This window comes from Dromiciops gliroides, chromosome 1, assembly GCF_019393635.1.
Source record: "Dromiciops gliroides isolate mDroGli1 chromosome 1, mDroGli1.pri, whole genome shotgun sequence".
NCBI lineage: Eukaryota > Metazoa > Chordata > Mammalia > Microbiotheria > Microbiotheriidae > Dromiciops > Dromiciops gliroides.
Genome location: NC_057861.1, coordinates 444,210,875 through 444,226,525, shown reverse-complemented (window position 1 = coordinate 444,226,525; position 15,651 = coordinate 444,210,875). Strand labels below are relative to the sequence as shown.

General features: G+C 35.0%; 1 protein-coding gene across 1 annotated transcript in view; it reads left to right on the top strand.

Moving 5' to 3' along the window:
- Positions 1-15,651, top strand: part of EDIL3 (EGF like repeats and discoidin domains 3) — a 580,643-nt gene that overhangs the window by 977 nt on the left and 564,015 nt on the right. The window lies entirely within an intron of this gene.

Genomic DNA, 15,651 nt, shown 5'->3' with positions numbered 1-15,651 from the left:
GCGCGCGCGCGTGTGAGCGCCCTTAGCTGGGGGTGGGGAGAATGTCGAGGATGGGGGAACTGCGCTCCCGGGCAGACCATTTAAAGTGATCCCAAAGTCTGGAGTGAAGTGTGCAGAGCCGGCGGAATAGTGATGCAGATGGCTGTAAATTGAGGAAAGGAGGGGGCGATGGGAAGAAAAAGGAACTCACTGGAGCAGGGGTATTCTGCAGTTCACTTTACCAAGAGTCTCTGGAGATGTTCTCCAAAGTGAAGGGGAGGGCAATCGATGCAAATATGCTCATTGGGCGTAATTAGTCCAGCTTGAGCGGAGTTGGGGGATGGGGGTGGGGCGATGTGAATGTGTATGAGTTTAAACGTCATCCAACTGAGTGGATGCAAGGGTTTCAAATCCGCAGAGCTGTCCACCAGTCGTGTGTGTGTGTGTGTGTGTGTATGTGTGTGTGTAAGTAAGTGTAATGGGCACTAGATCCTTAAATATCAACTCAATTCTGAACAGTTTGCAAACACATTTTGAGACACTTGGAGGTTTGTATATAAGTACTAAAATGAATAGGTCTTATCAGTGTCTTCCTTAGTCTCTCTTAACTAGGACATGCTCTTTCCGAAATATAGTACAAAAATAAAGCTTTTTTGCTGAATGATCCCTCGTCCGAAGAAACCCCAAAATACGTCCTGATAGTTTCATCCAGATTGCATCGCTATAGACAAACTGACACATTTATATCCATAGCTATCTACGCATGTTTAATTATATATTTTAAAAATTATACTGCAAGTCACCTCCTTAGTCTTATTTAACATTTGTAAAAGTTGCAAGAGCTTGCTTTGTTGTGTTCTTTCGATTTGAGATAAGAAAGCATGAAGCTTATTATTATTAGTATTTTTATTATTATTAGTAGTAGTAGTAGTAGTATTTTAAATAGAGGGCTTTGAAGCCTGGGAGATTAGCGCCCGTTGTTGCCTGTCTTTCTGGGAGTACTTTACAGTACAAGTATCGAGGTGTAAAATAAAAGTGTGATTGACTTTCCAGGCTGGTTGGTGTTTAAGTTTCTGCTGCAAGAAGATGGGGAGTGGGAGAGGAGGTATCTTGTGGCTGGACTGCGAATATTGAACTGTATAGAGAGAAGGGGGGTGGGGGTGGGAGGTCTCTGCTCTTTGGGCCCTTGAGAATGCGAAACAGCATCTCCTGTGTGATGTAGTGGGTAATAAATCTCCAGGGGACGCGGTTCAAGTATAGAGTTCATTGCAACAAGATGCTGTGCTTGAATTTTTTAAGTGTTTTGTTGATAATTACTCTAATATGTGAATCAACATAAGATTAATGACATATTTAAATTTCCTTTATTTTAAGGAAAAGTGGAGCATTGTTATTTTGCCTAGTGATTCATCTATTCTTTACACACACACACACACACACACACACACACACACACACACCCCAACTTGTTTTTGCTGACCACCTTATTGTGGGATTTTCTGATGAGCAGGGTTGCCTATCTACTGACGACTGCCCCCTTCCTGCCTTAAATTAGGCATGCTTTTTTTAAAAAAAGTGTGTGTGTGTGTGTGTGTGTGTGTGTGTGTGTGTGTGCGCGGCACTACATTTAACAGTGTCCCAGTTATCAGGAAGGGTCAGCAGCACCATTTAAGGTTACTGGTCATATCGTTGTTGTGGTTTGCCTGGTGAATACCCAGTGTGTGTGTGTGTGTGTGGGGGGGTAGGGATGGAGAGAGGGAGGGGGGAGAGAGAGAGAGAAAATTTCCTCCCCCCCCCCATATAAATTGCCCTCTGCACTTTGATCCCTTGGAAGAAGGAAAAGAGGAATGAATAATCCATCTCTTTCCTGCTCCCTTGCCCTCTTCTCCACACCCCTTCTTCCCCAATGCACACCCGTAAAAACAAAAAGCACAGAGACTCAGACACCCTCACACACCCACACCCTGCCACCACCATCTGTCCCTCTAGCTTGTACTGGGGTGGAGGATAGCGCCCAGGAAGAAGAGAAAGGAAAAGCTATTTGCTAGATCTGCAGCCTCCGCCTCCACTCTGCTGAGTCCTGTTGTAAGAGGAGAGTGCAGCGGTCACTAGGTTGGTGCCGAGTTTTCCCCTCCTACAACAAAACAGGCAAAGGGTCCCAGGGGCCGCTGGTACTCCAGACTGGCCGAAGCTCTGGTTTGTGGTGAAAACCCTTAGCCAGGATCTCGGGAGGGTTTCCCTTTCTAAATCCTCCTAAAGGAAGGTCTGGCAGCTGTATATATAAAGAATATGGAAAGTGCTTTCCTCCTCCTATAGCAGCCTATGTTAAGAAGGAAAGGGAGAATGAAGAACAAAATGATCCCATTTTTTCAATAGGTCCTTTTAAACTTGCATCACCTGCACACTATTCACCCACATCCCTAAAGGGTTCGGCACAGACCATTTAAACTTCGAATAAACTCCGTGGTAACCAATGGCAATGAGATCTTATGGGGTAGCTCAGAAAGATGCCATTACTTTCGTGCTTCCTTTTTTTTTTTTTAAAGGGTGATGCTTTCCTCTTTGCGGTCATCTAATTTAAGTTCATCAAAGCCTTTACTCTGTGAGGTTCAGTAACTCTTTTTATTAGTAGTTTTTTTTTATTTTAAAATTAAACCAATGGATCAGTCAGATTGAATATTTTATTAGCTCTTAAATTATTCATTGTTATGAGTTGCTCTAAAAAATCCAATAACATTCATACAGTTGCAGCAAGCACGTGATGCCTTATGCAATCTGTCCCTGTGCCTGCAGTTTGTGCTTGGAGTCTTTAAGTAAAAGGCACTGTATCTGAAGTCTAGACATGTCATAAATACTATGCATCATTGGAATTTATCATTTGACTTTTCAAAATTAAAGACTTTTTTTCAGCTACTTTCAGCTACTTCTGAATGAGTATGCACAGTAAATTCAAATCTAAGTACCACATTTCTCCCAATGCATTGTCTTCCTGGATTTATCATAGCAAAATCCTTCTCAGCTATGTATTTTCAGTGTCTTCCTTTAGCTTCTTACATGTTAATGGTTAGATCATCAAATTTTTAAGCCCATTAAACTTATACCTTTAAAAGTCAGTGCCAATTCCAATTCCCTTGAGTAAAGCACTCTTTTCCATTCACCTTCAAGCAATAAAATTGAAGGCAATCATTACTTTTAAAGTGAGAGCAGGCTATCATGTTAATTTGATATTATTGCATCAACTTTGTCACATCCTAGTTAGCACAGCTGTAATGCACCACACATTTCTGACTGTACTCTGAAACTTCATTTTTTATTTATTTCTACCATTTTTCTTTAATTCAAATGCATTCCAATTTAAAAGTGTAGTTAGAAAAATCATCAAACTTTATTCAAAAAGAATAATGTGTTATTATTAAAGTGGTCAATCATTCCATCTTTTGCTTCAAGGTTAAAACAATTCCCTAGGGGAAGCTAAATTATTGTGCTGATAAATTGTGGTTGAATTAAAAGAGATGGCTAGACTTCCATATATCCTAATGTCACAGTTCATATTTAAATCTTTCGCTAGCCGGAAACTTCAGGATGTTCTTTCATTTTTTTTCTCCTGCTCAGTACCAATTTGAAAAATCTGGAAGATCTAATGGTGGCCAAATACCTGTTTTATCAACCTGTGTGTCTTTAAAAATTTCTCTTGGTTATTGGTCTGCTATTTTCAACTTTTCAGACTTGAATGTTAGTTAAAGTTTAAAAAAAGCAATTCTGATGCTTTTTGTTTATAGAATATACTGAAATTTAATTATTACATGACTGCTTTATGGTGTAGACATTACATTGAAAACTAGCCAGAAAACAATACAGGCTTCAGAGTTCAATTTTCACCGGAAGCAAATCAGAAAAAAAATGTTATGAAAAATTTTGTAAGTAAATTTTATTAGTAAGTATAATCACTGAAACTCTTAAAATTCCTATTTTGACAATCAGTTTTACTCTTTATGGAGTTAGCCTAGACATACATACATGCATGCATGCATAGATATAAACATACATATATACATACACACATGTAGATACATCATCTTAAGCAATGCAAAAATGGCTAAAATATTATTTAATATTATCAAATTCCTTTTGAAAGGAGAAGATATTAGACATTGCTACAATTTAACAGAACTCAGAAAGGCTCTCTCCCCCGCCCCCACCTTCTTACCAAGTCTCTGAGAGAATTCAGCCTTGAGACAAACCAAACAGAAATCAGATATACCATCACCAGTAGGTGTCAGGATAATCAATGGAGATAATTTAGAAAGACATGCTGTGGCAAGAAAGAAGCAAAGTGAACAAATCCTTTCAAATGCACAAGGATAACTTTGTGATCTATTCAACCTAAGGCTTGCTGAAGGGAAAAAAATTGATATTGGTTATAAGGAATAGAATTACCTTTTATTATTAGATATTCTGTTTTGTATTATAGCCAAGTCTCACTTGTCATAATATGAGCATAGATTTCCTGAATATCAAAAATGATCTCATAATTGGTGTTCCCATGCTCATCCAAAGAATTGAGTCCTTGGCTTGTCCTATTTAGTGCTTAGTCTCTTTATCAGTTGATAGTATTCTTTTAAGATCAGATTTGTTACTTGGTCAGTTTTTCCTACTGTTCATCATCATTGTTACTTGACCCATGGCCTGTAAACAATACTGCACTATAAAACAACTACTTGGGGAAGTCTTCTATTTTAACATATCCATATTAAATAGCTATTTTACATAAGAAGCATTCAAGTTACCTTCCTATCTTGCAGATATAGAAATAGAAATTTGAATAAACCAGTATAGGGCTTTGTATTAACCTATGTACCAATGGTTTTTCAGATTTTTTTCTCTTTTTGCAAGCTACACAATTGTTGTTACTCTACCAAACTGGAACATAGGAATAAGTAGACTAAGCTAACCATAGCATATTTTCACCATACATATAAAATAATTTGGTAGATATTGCTTTGTAGAGATCAGGTTGTAGAGATTTGTTTCAACCCCCCGACTGAATAGCAAAGTTGATGAAGCTTGGTGCTAGCAAATTTCTATAAAATCTGAAAAAAATGAATTGAATGGTGTAGATATTTTTAATGATGCAAAAGATAAAAAACAAGGCTCATCAGAATTCAACTTTGAAAGACAGAGACTCAAAATCCTTTCATCTTCTAGCTCAGTGTGCCACTAATACTTGACCAGGTGTCTATTTTTACAAAGGTAACTTGTGACCTGAAGTTTTCTTTTTTCTTTTTTTTAAGCAAATAAACATTTTTTTTAAAATTGTTTCTGACATTTTCTGACGTAGGTCTTAAGAATGGTGTAATGGATAGACCATTACACATTTTTGCTACTTTTATAGATTGTATATGCTTGCAGATTTCATACCAAGCATTCTATCCTAAGTGACAACTTTTCTAGGTCAAAGTGCTCTTAAAATAAAGTAGATCATCAGCCCCATGCCAGGATGGCAAGTAAGACAACATTATTTTATAGAAGAGATGTGTAATTTTATCACAATTAAATTAATAGATCTGCAGTGTCATGTACAATCATCTTTTTTCTATTCTATGTTATGGAAACACTTGTTTTATTTCTTAAGTTCAGAATAAAATAAGTAATTTTTAAAATAATTAAAACTAAAATAGTAAAATTATTTCAGTGTGCCAAACATTGTAAATTAATTATCATGCCTGAAAAAGCTGATGTCTTCAAGACCCTCCCCCTATCTGTTATTGCAGATGTTAAGTGAGACTTGAAAATAGAAAAGTATAGTGCATTTGGGGTCTGACTTGTCTGTAGTGCTTTGTTAGAAATACATTTGTCTGATATAAAACAAATTACATGTAATGTCACCCTACTTATTAAGAACTAATTATCCTGTAATCTTAACTATTTTGCGTGCAATCTTAGACATGGAATTACACCCAAAATGTATCTAAGGAGTCCACAGTGTTTTCATGTATTGAAGCACATTTGCTTCACTCAGTTCTTCACTTAGAAAGTATTTATGGTTATGCAATTAAATAGATTAAAATATGCAATGTTAAAATCCATTTTAATGTGTGAGCACAGAAATGAATGTAGGAATAGTTTCAAATATAAGCATCTAATAAATATTCAAGTACACATATACTATTTTTTGAAATAAAGCATTTATTCTTATTTTAATATATTACCTACCCCCAAAAAAGTCTATCTTTCTAGTTTATAGTGGAATAGATGTAGTACATTATAGGAAGTGAAGTGTAGTTAAAGGTAGGAACAGTGATAGGGGAAAAAAAAAAGGAAAGATTTGATATTAAAGTAAGAAAGAGAGATAAGACAAACAAGTACGAATGACAGTAATCTGTAGCCATGAAGTACAGACTCAAAGAGACTTACAAACATTGGTCTCCAGAGGTTTTACTATTTCACTTATTAAGTGTTATTCATGCTGAAACTTCTGAGTCATAAAAAAACAAACAAAAAACCAAAAAAACAACCAACCAACCAACCAACAAATCCACACAGAGATTAATCAATGTTGAGGAGGCAGGGAAATGGGTAATTAATTTCAGGAGGGTTTCCATACCAAAATGTTTAAAATATCACCAGCTATACCAATGCCCACTGGTATTTAAAGGTTTTCAAAGCACTTACTTATTTAATTCTTAAATGCTGTGTCACCACTTGTGAGAGAGGTGCTATTATTATCCCCATTTTACAGGTCAAGAAATTAAACTCTGGATAGGATTGGTGTCTTGCCCAGAGTGTTATCTCTAGTAAATGTCTAAGGCAGAATTTTTTTTCTTTTTCTTACTTGAAATCTGAGTATTTCTGCTTCCTCACCTAACTGCAATTACTTTTTTTTCCAGCTTCAATGGTCTTAAAATTTTGCCTTCTGTGGAACATCTGTAGTAATAGAAGAAATGGCATGATATCTAAAAATTGATACACTAATGATTTTAATGGACTTAATTCTAATAAGTATCCAATCCTTGAGATGTTCACATGTATCAGATATACAGGGTGGGCCAAAAGTTATGAAAGGGTTTCAATATTTGATAATTCCTTCTTTTGTTTTTAATTTAAAATACCATAGCATCATACACCATATATATTGGGAATACATTTACATTAAGTGTGCAAAATCAAATCTCATAAGTGGCAAAAAATTTTAAAAACCAATTTTTGAAAAGATATAAAAACATCATGACTTTTGGCCCACCCTATATTATATTTTAAAATAAGATAGCATCACAAGAGAGTGGAAATATTCTTATTTGTCAAGTTCTATTTTAATATCCTGAAGACACATATGTGTATTATTTTCTTCTATTATACACTATTTATGAGGGCAATGATCATCACTGGCATTGCAAATACTTAATGTGTTTGAATTTGAGGGGTGGGATTTGAACCTAGTTATGAAGTGAAGATTTTCATTCTAATACACTGTCAAATCCCAAGTTCTATTTCACTTGGATCTATGAACTTGGTTAGTTTGGGGTTTTCTAATTTTCTTAGACATTTTCAGACTCACTGATCTGCCTTAAGAATAATTGAGTTTCTGAAATTAAAAGTTCAATAGTTTAATTTCAGTGAGAAATCTCCCCCCTCTTCTTGCTTTCATAGCACTTTGCTTGCACTTCTCTTATAATACATCCAATTCTGCTGGGTATTTTATTGAATTATGAATGTATTCTACATTTGATTAATTGTAAACTCCTGGAAGGCAGCATGAGCATTTTGCTCATCTCTTTCTAGTGTGTGGAGCCAAATATATTGCTTCACCCATCAAAGGTTAGGAATAGGTGCTTGTAGTTTGGGATTACTCAGTTGCATTATCCATATTCCCATATCTCCAAGTACTCCAAATTTTCTGTACTTGTTATTTTTTTCTTTGGTCATATTAGGTTAGAGTAGTATTTATTTAAAGTTATCAGTGTAGCATAGTGTATGGAGACTGGGATTGGATTCATGAGCCAGATTCATTCATGACTTTTGCTCTGTTTTATACTAATTGTTATAAGTATTGAAAAGTCACTGAACTGCTGGTTTCCCCAGTCAGCTCTTTCTGAAAGCAACTGTGCATTCAAGGAAGGAGGAAAAAGAGATAGAATGGGGTTGGGGGTGGAAGGGAAGGGAGAAAAGGAGATATTTGTGAAAAGGTTTACTATAAACTAAGCACTGTGCACAAAATCAAGAATCCTTACCCATGAGGAGCTTACATTCTCAGAAGATAACACAAGGTAATATGGTGATGGAAGAGTGTGTTATTTGGGAAATCATAGGGCTGGTGGGTGTAGCCATAAGGTCATCAACTGATATACCCTTGACAGAAGAAAATATTAATATTTATTTTATTATTCTTCAGAGAACAAGACACATAAAACAGGGAAGGAGGAGTAGGTGGGAGGTTGTGTGGAAAAGAGTGAACTGTCATTTGGGCTATAAGGATGATCTGGAGTTTGGGGTCAGATAGGTTTGATTGGTGTTGTGTTCTTATGATAGCCGACTAGCTAATCAGGACAGCATATGGTTCCAGAGCTAAGTGGATTGTTACCCAAGACAAGAAATCAACATCCAGATCAATAATGTTGAGAGAATTGATGATGGAAAGCATGAAAGGAAAACAAGTGTGGAGTAGAGTCAAAATGCCCTTGGTGAAATGACAAGAACACCCAAAATCAATGACAAAAGCAGCATTGCACAATGCTTTTCTATCATCTGGCTAACCTCTTTGTCTGAATTTATAATAGACGTATGTCCTCTTATAGTCTTTTCTTCCAATATTCACTTCAATGAGGGCATGTTTTTCTTCCGTTCTCTGACTTAACTCTATCTTCAAACCACAATTTCCTACAAAACTGATTCATTCTTAGTCTATTTTCCATTACTTTCTCAACATAGAGTTGCTTCCCTCCAAGTAAAAGTGGGCTTCTTTAAATTGCCTTTATTAAGACCATATGTCTTTTTCCCATATTACAAAACAGATTCAAGGAAATATTCAGCTCTCAACAATTTTCCTAATGGGAGATTGCAATAGCATGGATAAAAGTAATTCAAAGGCACTACCCAAACTCTATTTCAGCCAATAGCTTGAACTCCATTTCTTACTACACCTTTTTGAAAGTGGTTCACAAAACAAAGAAAAAAAGAACAACAATTGCTTCTGAAATTAATCTCCTCTTATTCCTTTCTTTATATATTGCTAAGGTTTAAGCAATGAGGAAAGGGAAGGCAGAGGAATGAGAAAAGGAAATCAGAATTGGTAATCAAAAATTCAGATGAATAATATGTCTTTTATGTTTAACTATTTGGAATGGATATATGATACTACACATTCCACATATTAACATGGACCATTTATGCAGGAAAGAATAAAAATAAAATATTTTTCATATATTTTCTTATTCATTGAATTCCTGAATCCCCATAATAAAGAATAATTTTTAACTGGCTATTAAAATGTGACTCTTCCCCCAACTCCCACTGATACAGTGTGCCAAGTAGTATTTTTCACTACATACAGAGTTCCTTAGATTGGAAATTCCTTCATAGTTTTAGCTGCAGTATTACTTTAACATAAAATGTAGGTCACAGAGTAGTTTCATAAACTTTGAAAAGCTCTTTCTCACTTATTGTATAAGTTTCTTGCAATCTGTGGCATAATATGAACATACTTTGAGTATAGTTTTTACTGAATCAAAGAGAGGAAAAAAACACCATCAAAATGGAACACAAAGACAAATATACTTCAGCCTGTAAATTCCAAATAAATGCAATATATTAAATGATTTCTACATTTAATATAGATTACTGATAACTAATTTTAAAATAAAATCCCCTACAAATAATACCTTCCTTTATTAAAGCCAAAGTTTGGAATGCCCTTATTAACTTTAATACTGATGCAAAAATGATAAATGTTCAAGTTTCAGTCTAGCTCTTCTCCATTTTTTCCTTACTATCCATTCATAAGTCCAGAGATCAGGGCAGTTAAATTGATTAAAGTAGTAAATCTAGAAAAGTCATTGTGTATGTAGCCTTAAGTTATACTAGCTTTGCATGTTAATGACTAAAATCTCAAAGAGGGGAATAATACTTGACTCTTGATAAATGTGTAGGGATATTGTGAGAAATTATGGTACATTTCTGCATAAGCATTTGTAAAATTTAAAGAAAAATATGATGTTTACAATAACTAAGTATACACTCTACATTGAAATATCTCAATTTAAATAAAAATTGTTCTGGAAATTTAAAAAGTTTGCTAATCAGAATAGCAAGGGCAAAAATAAGTGGGAGCTTCTTTGGTGGTTCTTTACATAATTTATTTTATTTGGGAATTTTGTACTTCATGTTGTTAAGGTGGTCATTTTTCCTATTTGGTTTTAGTTTTTTTTTCCTTTAGCTCACCCATGTTATATTTCATTTGAATTTGACATGAGTTCATATTACAAGTGCTTAAGTAGCATTTTACATTTTCAAGTAGTTTGTAAATATCTGCCTTTTCTCAACAGCATATCTAGTTTGTAGGAAAGTTGTTAAGGTAATATTTGATTCATTCTACAATTAGTTGCTACTTTTTAATGATTCTGTATAAATGTATAACATCTAGCAAAGAAATATACAGGGAATAAACAGATTTATTTTGAACTGACTTCCTTAAAATATGAATGTTTTAGAATTAGCCTTCCTTAAATATCAGATTATAGAATCATAAGAATTATAAAACATTTTGAAATAAATATTCAAATATCATACTTATTGACTTCTTGATCAAGCCACCTTCCTAATTCAGGCCCCTATCACCTCTCATCTAGATTGTTACAATTGTCTTTTAATTCTATGTCTCAAATGTCTTCTCTCTTCATCGATCATGTGTGTTTATTTCCTAGATATATATTTGCTTGGTGTAGGAGAATGGTGAGATTTCTTGTATTGTTGTGCTCTCCTACTGTTTTCCCACTTAGGACTCAGCTGCATTGTAATGGAACATAGTATTATAATGGCTAATATGCTGTATCTGGAGTCAGGATAACCTGGGTTCAAAGGCTGTCTCAAATATAGTAATAGTATTAATAGGAGGAACAGCAGCAATACTAGAAGTGGTAGTATTTATATCACACTTTAAGATTTGCAAAGTTCGTTACATATGTGATCTTCAGCAAGTCACTTAACCTCATTAAGCCTCAGTTTCCACTTTTCTTCATCTATGAATTGAAGTGGGGGTGATCTATCTCAAATGAATGAGAGGCTCAAATGAAATAATGTATTTATAGAACAATATAGCTGTCAGCTAGCATTTTATTATCATTTGGAGGATATTACCATTTTCATGCATGTGGCACTTGGAAGCCTGTTTATAAGGACACTTTTGAAAGATTGCTGCTGAATGGGAGACTATGTGCAGCTCTGCTGTAAGGATCTCTATTCTGCTCGACACTGTATCTATCTCAGTATTTTCTCTGTGTTGTGTGACTTCAGTAGGCACAGGGAATAATGATGACACATGTATGTGAGCACCTATGTATGTGAGGAAATTGGAGCATCCTAGATGGAGAGTCTTTTTGATAGGCAATGAAATTTTACATATAGAGAAAATTGGGCCATATTTTCCCAGTTTGAAAAAGCTTAAGTTGAATAGAAGAAGGGGGAAAATTCTACACTTCCAGAAGAAAATCCAACTTTGCGCAATGTTAATGAATCCTTTCTCTTCAAATATGCATTTTTTTTTTTTGGTGAGGCAATTGGGGTTAAATGACTTGCCCAGGGTCACACGGCTAGTAAGTGTTAAGTGTCTGAGGCCGGATTTGAACTCAGGTACTCCTGACTCCAGGGCCGGTGCTCTATCCACTGCGCCACCTAGCTGCCCCCAAATATGCAGTTTTCAAATAATTGTAAACTAGATGTTCTTTAGTCCCTTAGATGTCCAAGTTATACACTCTTTTCCTTTTAATCTTTTCTTGAAGTCTTTTCTGAAATCTATTGGGTTAGTTTCTTTGGAATCCTTCTAACTTGCTAATGTAGTTGTACTACAAAACCGCTGAAGACTCAGCAGCTGATTTCAGGGATGCTCTATCCAGAATTGTCACCCAGATTAGAGTAAATTTTTGGTGGTGGATTTTGCAGTCACATTCATAATTTTCTGACTACCATTTCTGCTGGATATATTTGACTATTGGTTTTCTTCTCTCCAGTAACTGAATATCAGTTCTATGTTTGTTTTTCTTCTATAACTATTTTGGTTTGTATTTTTCCCATCACTTGCATTCTTTTACTCAATTCCATCTGTATTTACAATCATTACTGTTACTATTATTACGTGGGATTTGCTCTGCCTACACTTCTTAGAACAACCTAACATCATTGCCTGCAGATTACATTAATATACTATTTACATCTATTTTTTGGATTCTTAGTATATCTGTTAGGTAAGAGAACACTATGTCCAATTTCCTTCATTAAATCCCTAGAGAACTTTGCCCAACTTTGCTTTTTTGTCTTTTTGTTCTTTTACATTATCTTCTGGTCTCTTGGCAAAACTAGGACAAAAACTCCTATAAAGTAATGTAACAATAAAGAAATGAGGAAATGCCAATTTAGGTCTCCAATTATGTAAACCTTTTTCCTGGGTGAAAAATAAGTAACTTTAGGAAGTGCATTAATTGTCTAAGAACACTGGTCTACTTTTTTCAAGAGATCCAGGGAAATGGAAATCAGCGAACCATTAAAGACAAGTGAGTATTATACTTGCAATGTACAATGGAACTCAGTAAATAAATACCCAGGTGGACTAACTACCAAATTAATCTTACAAAATTAGGTAGTTTACCTAGAGAGCATAAGGAGAATGTGACTTATTTTTATCTCATTGCATCAAAGAACAATAAAGTAGTAATTACTGTGTTAAAGATAACCAAGTAGCTTTAGAACAGCACATTACTTATGTATGGAAAGAGAGTGGTATTCCCTAAAAGGGGGGCCCAGGGCGCACATGGGAAAGGTTTTGAAACCAACGAGCTATTCGCAGCTGCAAGTTGTCAGGTGAAATGGCTGCAGGTGCCTCTTTGATCTTCTAATTGCCCCAGCACCTCATCTAGCACACCCCCTAGTCTCTACCATAGGTAATTTTCCTCAAACTATAAGGGTTTTTCTCCCTCCCTTCATGCCCACACACCTGGATGAACACATAAGTATTTGGCAGAGGAAAAGAGGAGCACCTGGGAGTTTTGTCTGCCCCTGGAGTTAAAAGCCCTGTTTAGAGTTCCATGTGCAGTGACATTCTATAAGGCACGCCAAGATGCTGCTGATTTTCCTTTGGGCCACTATTTCTCTTTCTTAAATATCTAACTGGCTTTAAAACAGTCTGTATGGACGTGTTCTCAGTAAATTGGGTGATTTCCACCCCTAGCCTGAGAAAGCCCTGAAATCAGAAGCTGTCTTTCCAAAGAGAAGTTTATGTTGGAGAGGGTCATTTAAAGTCAGTCCCCGAGAATTGTCCTATTTTCTTCCTTTTATACTCCCTTGTACTGAGAAAGAAATACCTTATCATTACCTGCAGCTCTATTTTTTCAAGAGTTGTGTTTTGAATTTGGCATCAGAATTATAGGAATTTCTGTGGAGTATCTATTAAGATTCTAAGATTTTCATTTTCTTTCTTTTAAATTAAAAAATGTAAATAGTATTTCATTTTTTCCAATTATATGTAAATATAATTTTCAACAATAATTTTCATAAGATTTTGAGTTTCAAATTTTTTTCTTCCTCCCTCTCTTCCATCCACATTTCCCAAATGGCAAGCAATTTGATATAGGTTATACATTTTCAATCATGTAAACATCTTTCCACATTAGTCATTATGTGACAGAGGAAACAGAATAAAAGGGAAAAGTCATAAGAAAAAAAACAACAAAAAAGTGAAAATAGTATACTTCAATCTGCATTCAGATTCCATGCTTCTTTCTCTGGATGTTGATAGCATTTTCCATCAAGAAGGCTTTTGGAATTCTTTTGGATCATTGCTAAGAGCTAAGTCTATCATAGTTGATCATTGCACAATGTTGCTGTTACTGTGTATGATGTTCTCCTGGTTCTGCTCACTTCACTTTGCACCAGTTTATATAAGTAGTTCCAGGTTTTTCTGAAATCTGAATGCTCATCATTTCTTATACCATAATAGTATTCCATTACATTCATATACCACTACCTGTTAAGCCTTTCCCTAATTGATAGGCATTCCATCAATTACCAAGTTTTGCCACCACAAAAAGAGGTGCTATAAATAGTTTTGTACATGTAGGTCCTTTCCTGTTTTCTATGATCTCTTAGAAATACAGACCTAGTAGTGGTATTATTGGGTCAAGGGTTATGCACAGTTTTATAGCCCTTTAGGTGAAGTTTCAAATTGTTCTCCAGAATGATTGTATCAGTTCACAATTCCACCAATAATACATTAGTGTCCTAATTTTCTCACATCTCATTTGCCTTTTCTGTCATATTAGCCAACCTGATAGGTGTGAGGTGGTACCTCAGAATTGTTTTAATTTGCATTTCTCTAATCAGTAGTCATTGAGAGCATTTTTTCTCATGACTATAGATAATTTTAATTTCTTTCTCTCAAAACTGCCAGTTCATGTCCTTTGACCATTTATCAACAGGGAAATGACTTGACATCATATAAATCTGACCTAGTTTTCTATATATTTGAGAAATGAGGCACTTATGATAAATGTTGTAAAAAATATTTCTGATCTTTCTGCTTTCCTTCCAATCTAGGTTGCAATGGTATTATTTGTGGAAAAACAGTTTAATTTAATGGAATCAAAATTATCCATTTTGTATTTTATAATGTTTTCTATATCTTTCTTATTCATAAATTCTTCCCTTCTCCATAGATTTGGCAGATAAACTATTCCTTCATCTCCTAATCTGTCTATGGTATCATACTTTATATCTAAATCATGTATGCATGGCTCCTAATTACTACTTTAATTTCATCTTCAATGATGGTGAATTAACCCTTTTCACTTTTTATACTGGTAATTTGGTTTTCTTCTTTCTTTTTAATCAAATTAACCAAAAGTTTATTTATTTTCTTGTCTTTTTTCCCCATAAAACTGTCTGGTTTGGGTTTTTTTTAAAGAAAAATAAAATTTAAAAAGTATACTTCAATCTCTATTCAGACAGCATTGGTTCTTTTTCTGTGGATGGATAGCGTTTTTCATCATAAATCCTTCAGAGTTGTCTTTCGTCATTGCATTGCTGAGAATAGCCAAGTCATTCACATCTGATCATCTTACAATATTGCTCTTTCTTTGTACACAGTACATTTCACTTTGCATCAGCTCATATATGTCCAGGTTTTTCTGAGAGTATCTTGCTCATTATTTCTCATAGCATAATAGTAGCATTCCATCATAATTGAATACCATAACTTGTTTAGCCATTCCTTCCAATAAGCTTTTCTTGGTCATTAATGCTCCCAAACACTTAAACTCATTCTGGTCCTGGTTTATCTGACTTAAATCATAATTCTATAATCAAAGAAGCCAAGAGAGAAACTTCTCTCCTTATTGCTGTTGAAATTTTGTGTCTAAGGCTGGATTTGAACTCAGGTCCTCCTGAATCCAGGACCAGTGCTTTATCCACTGC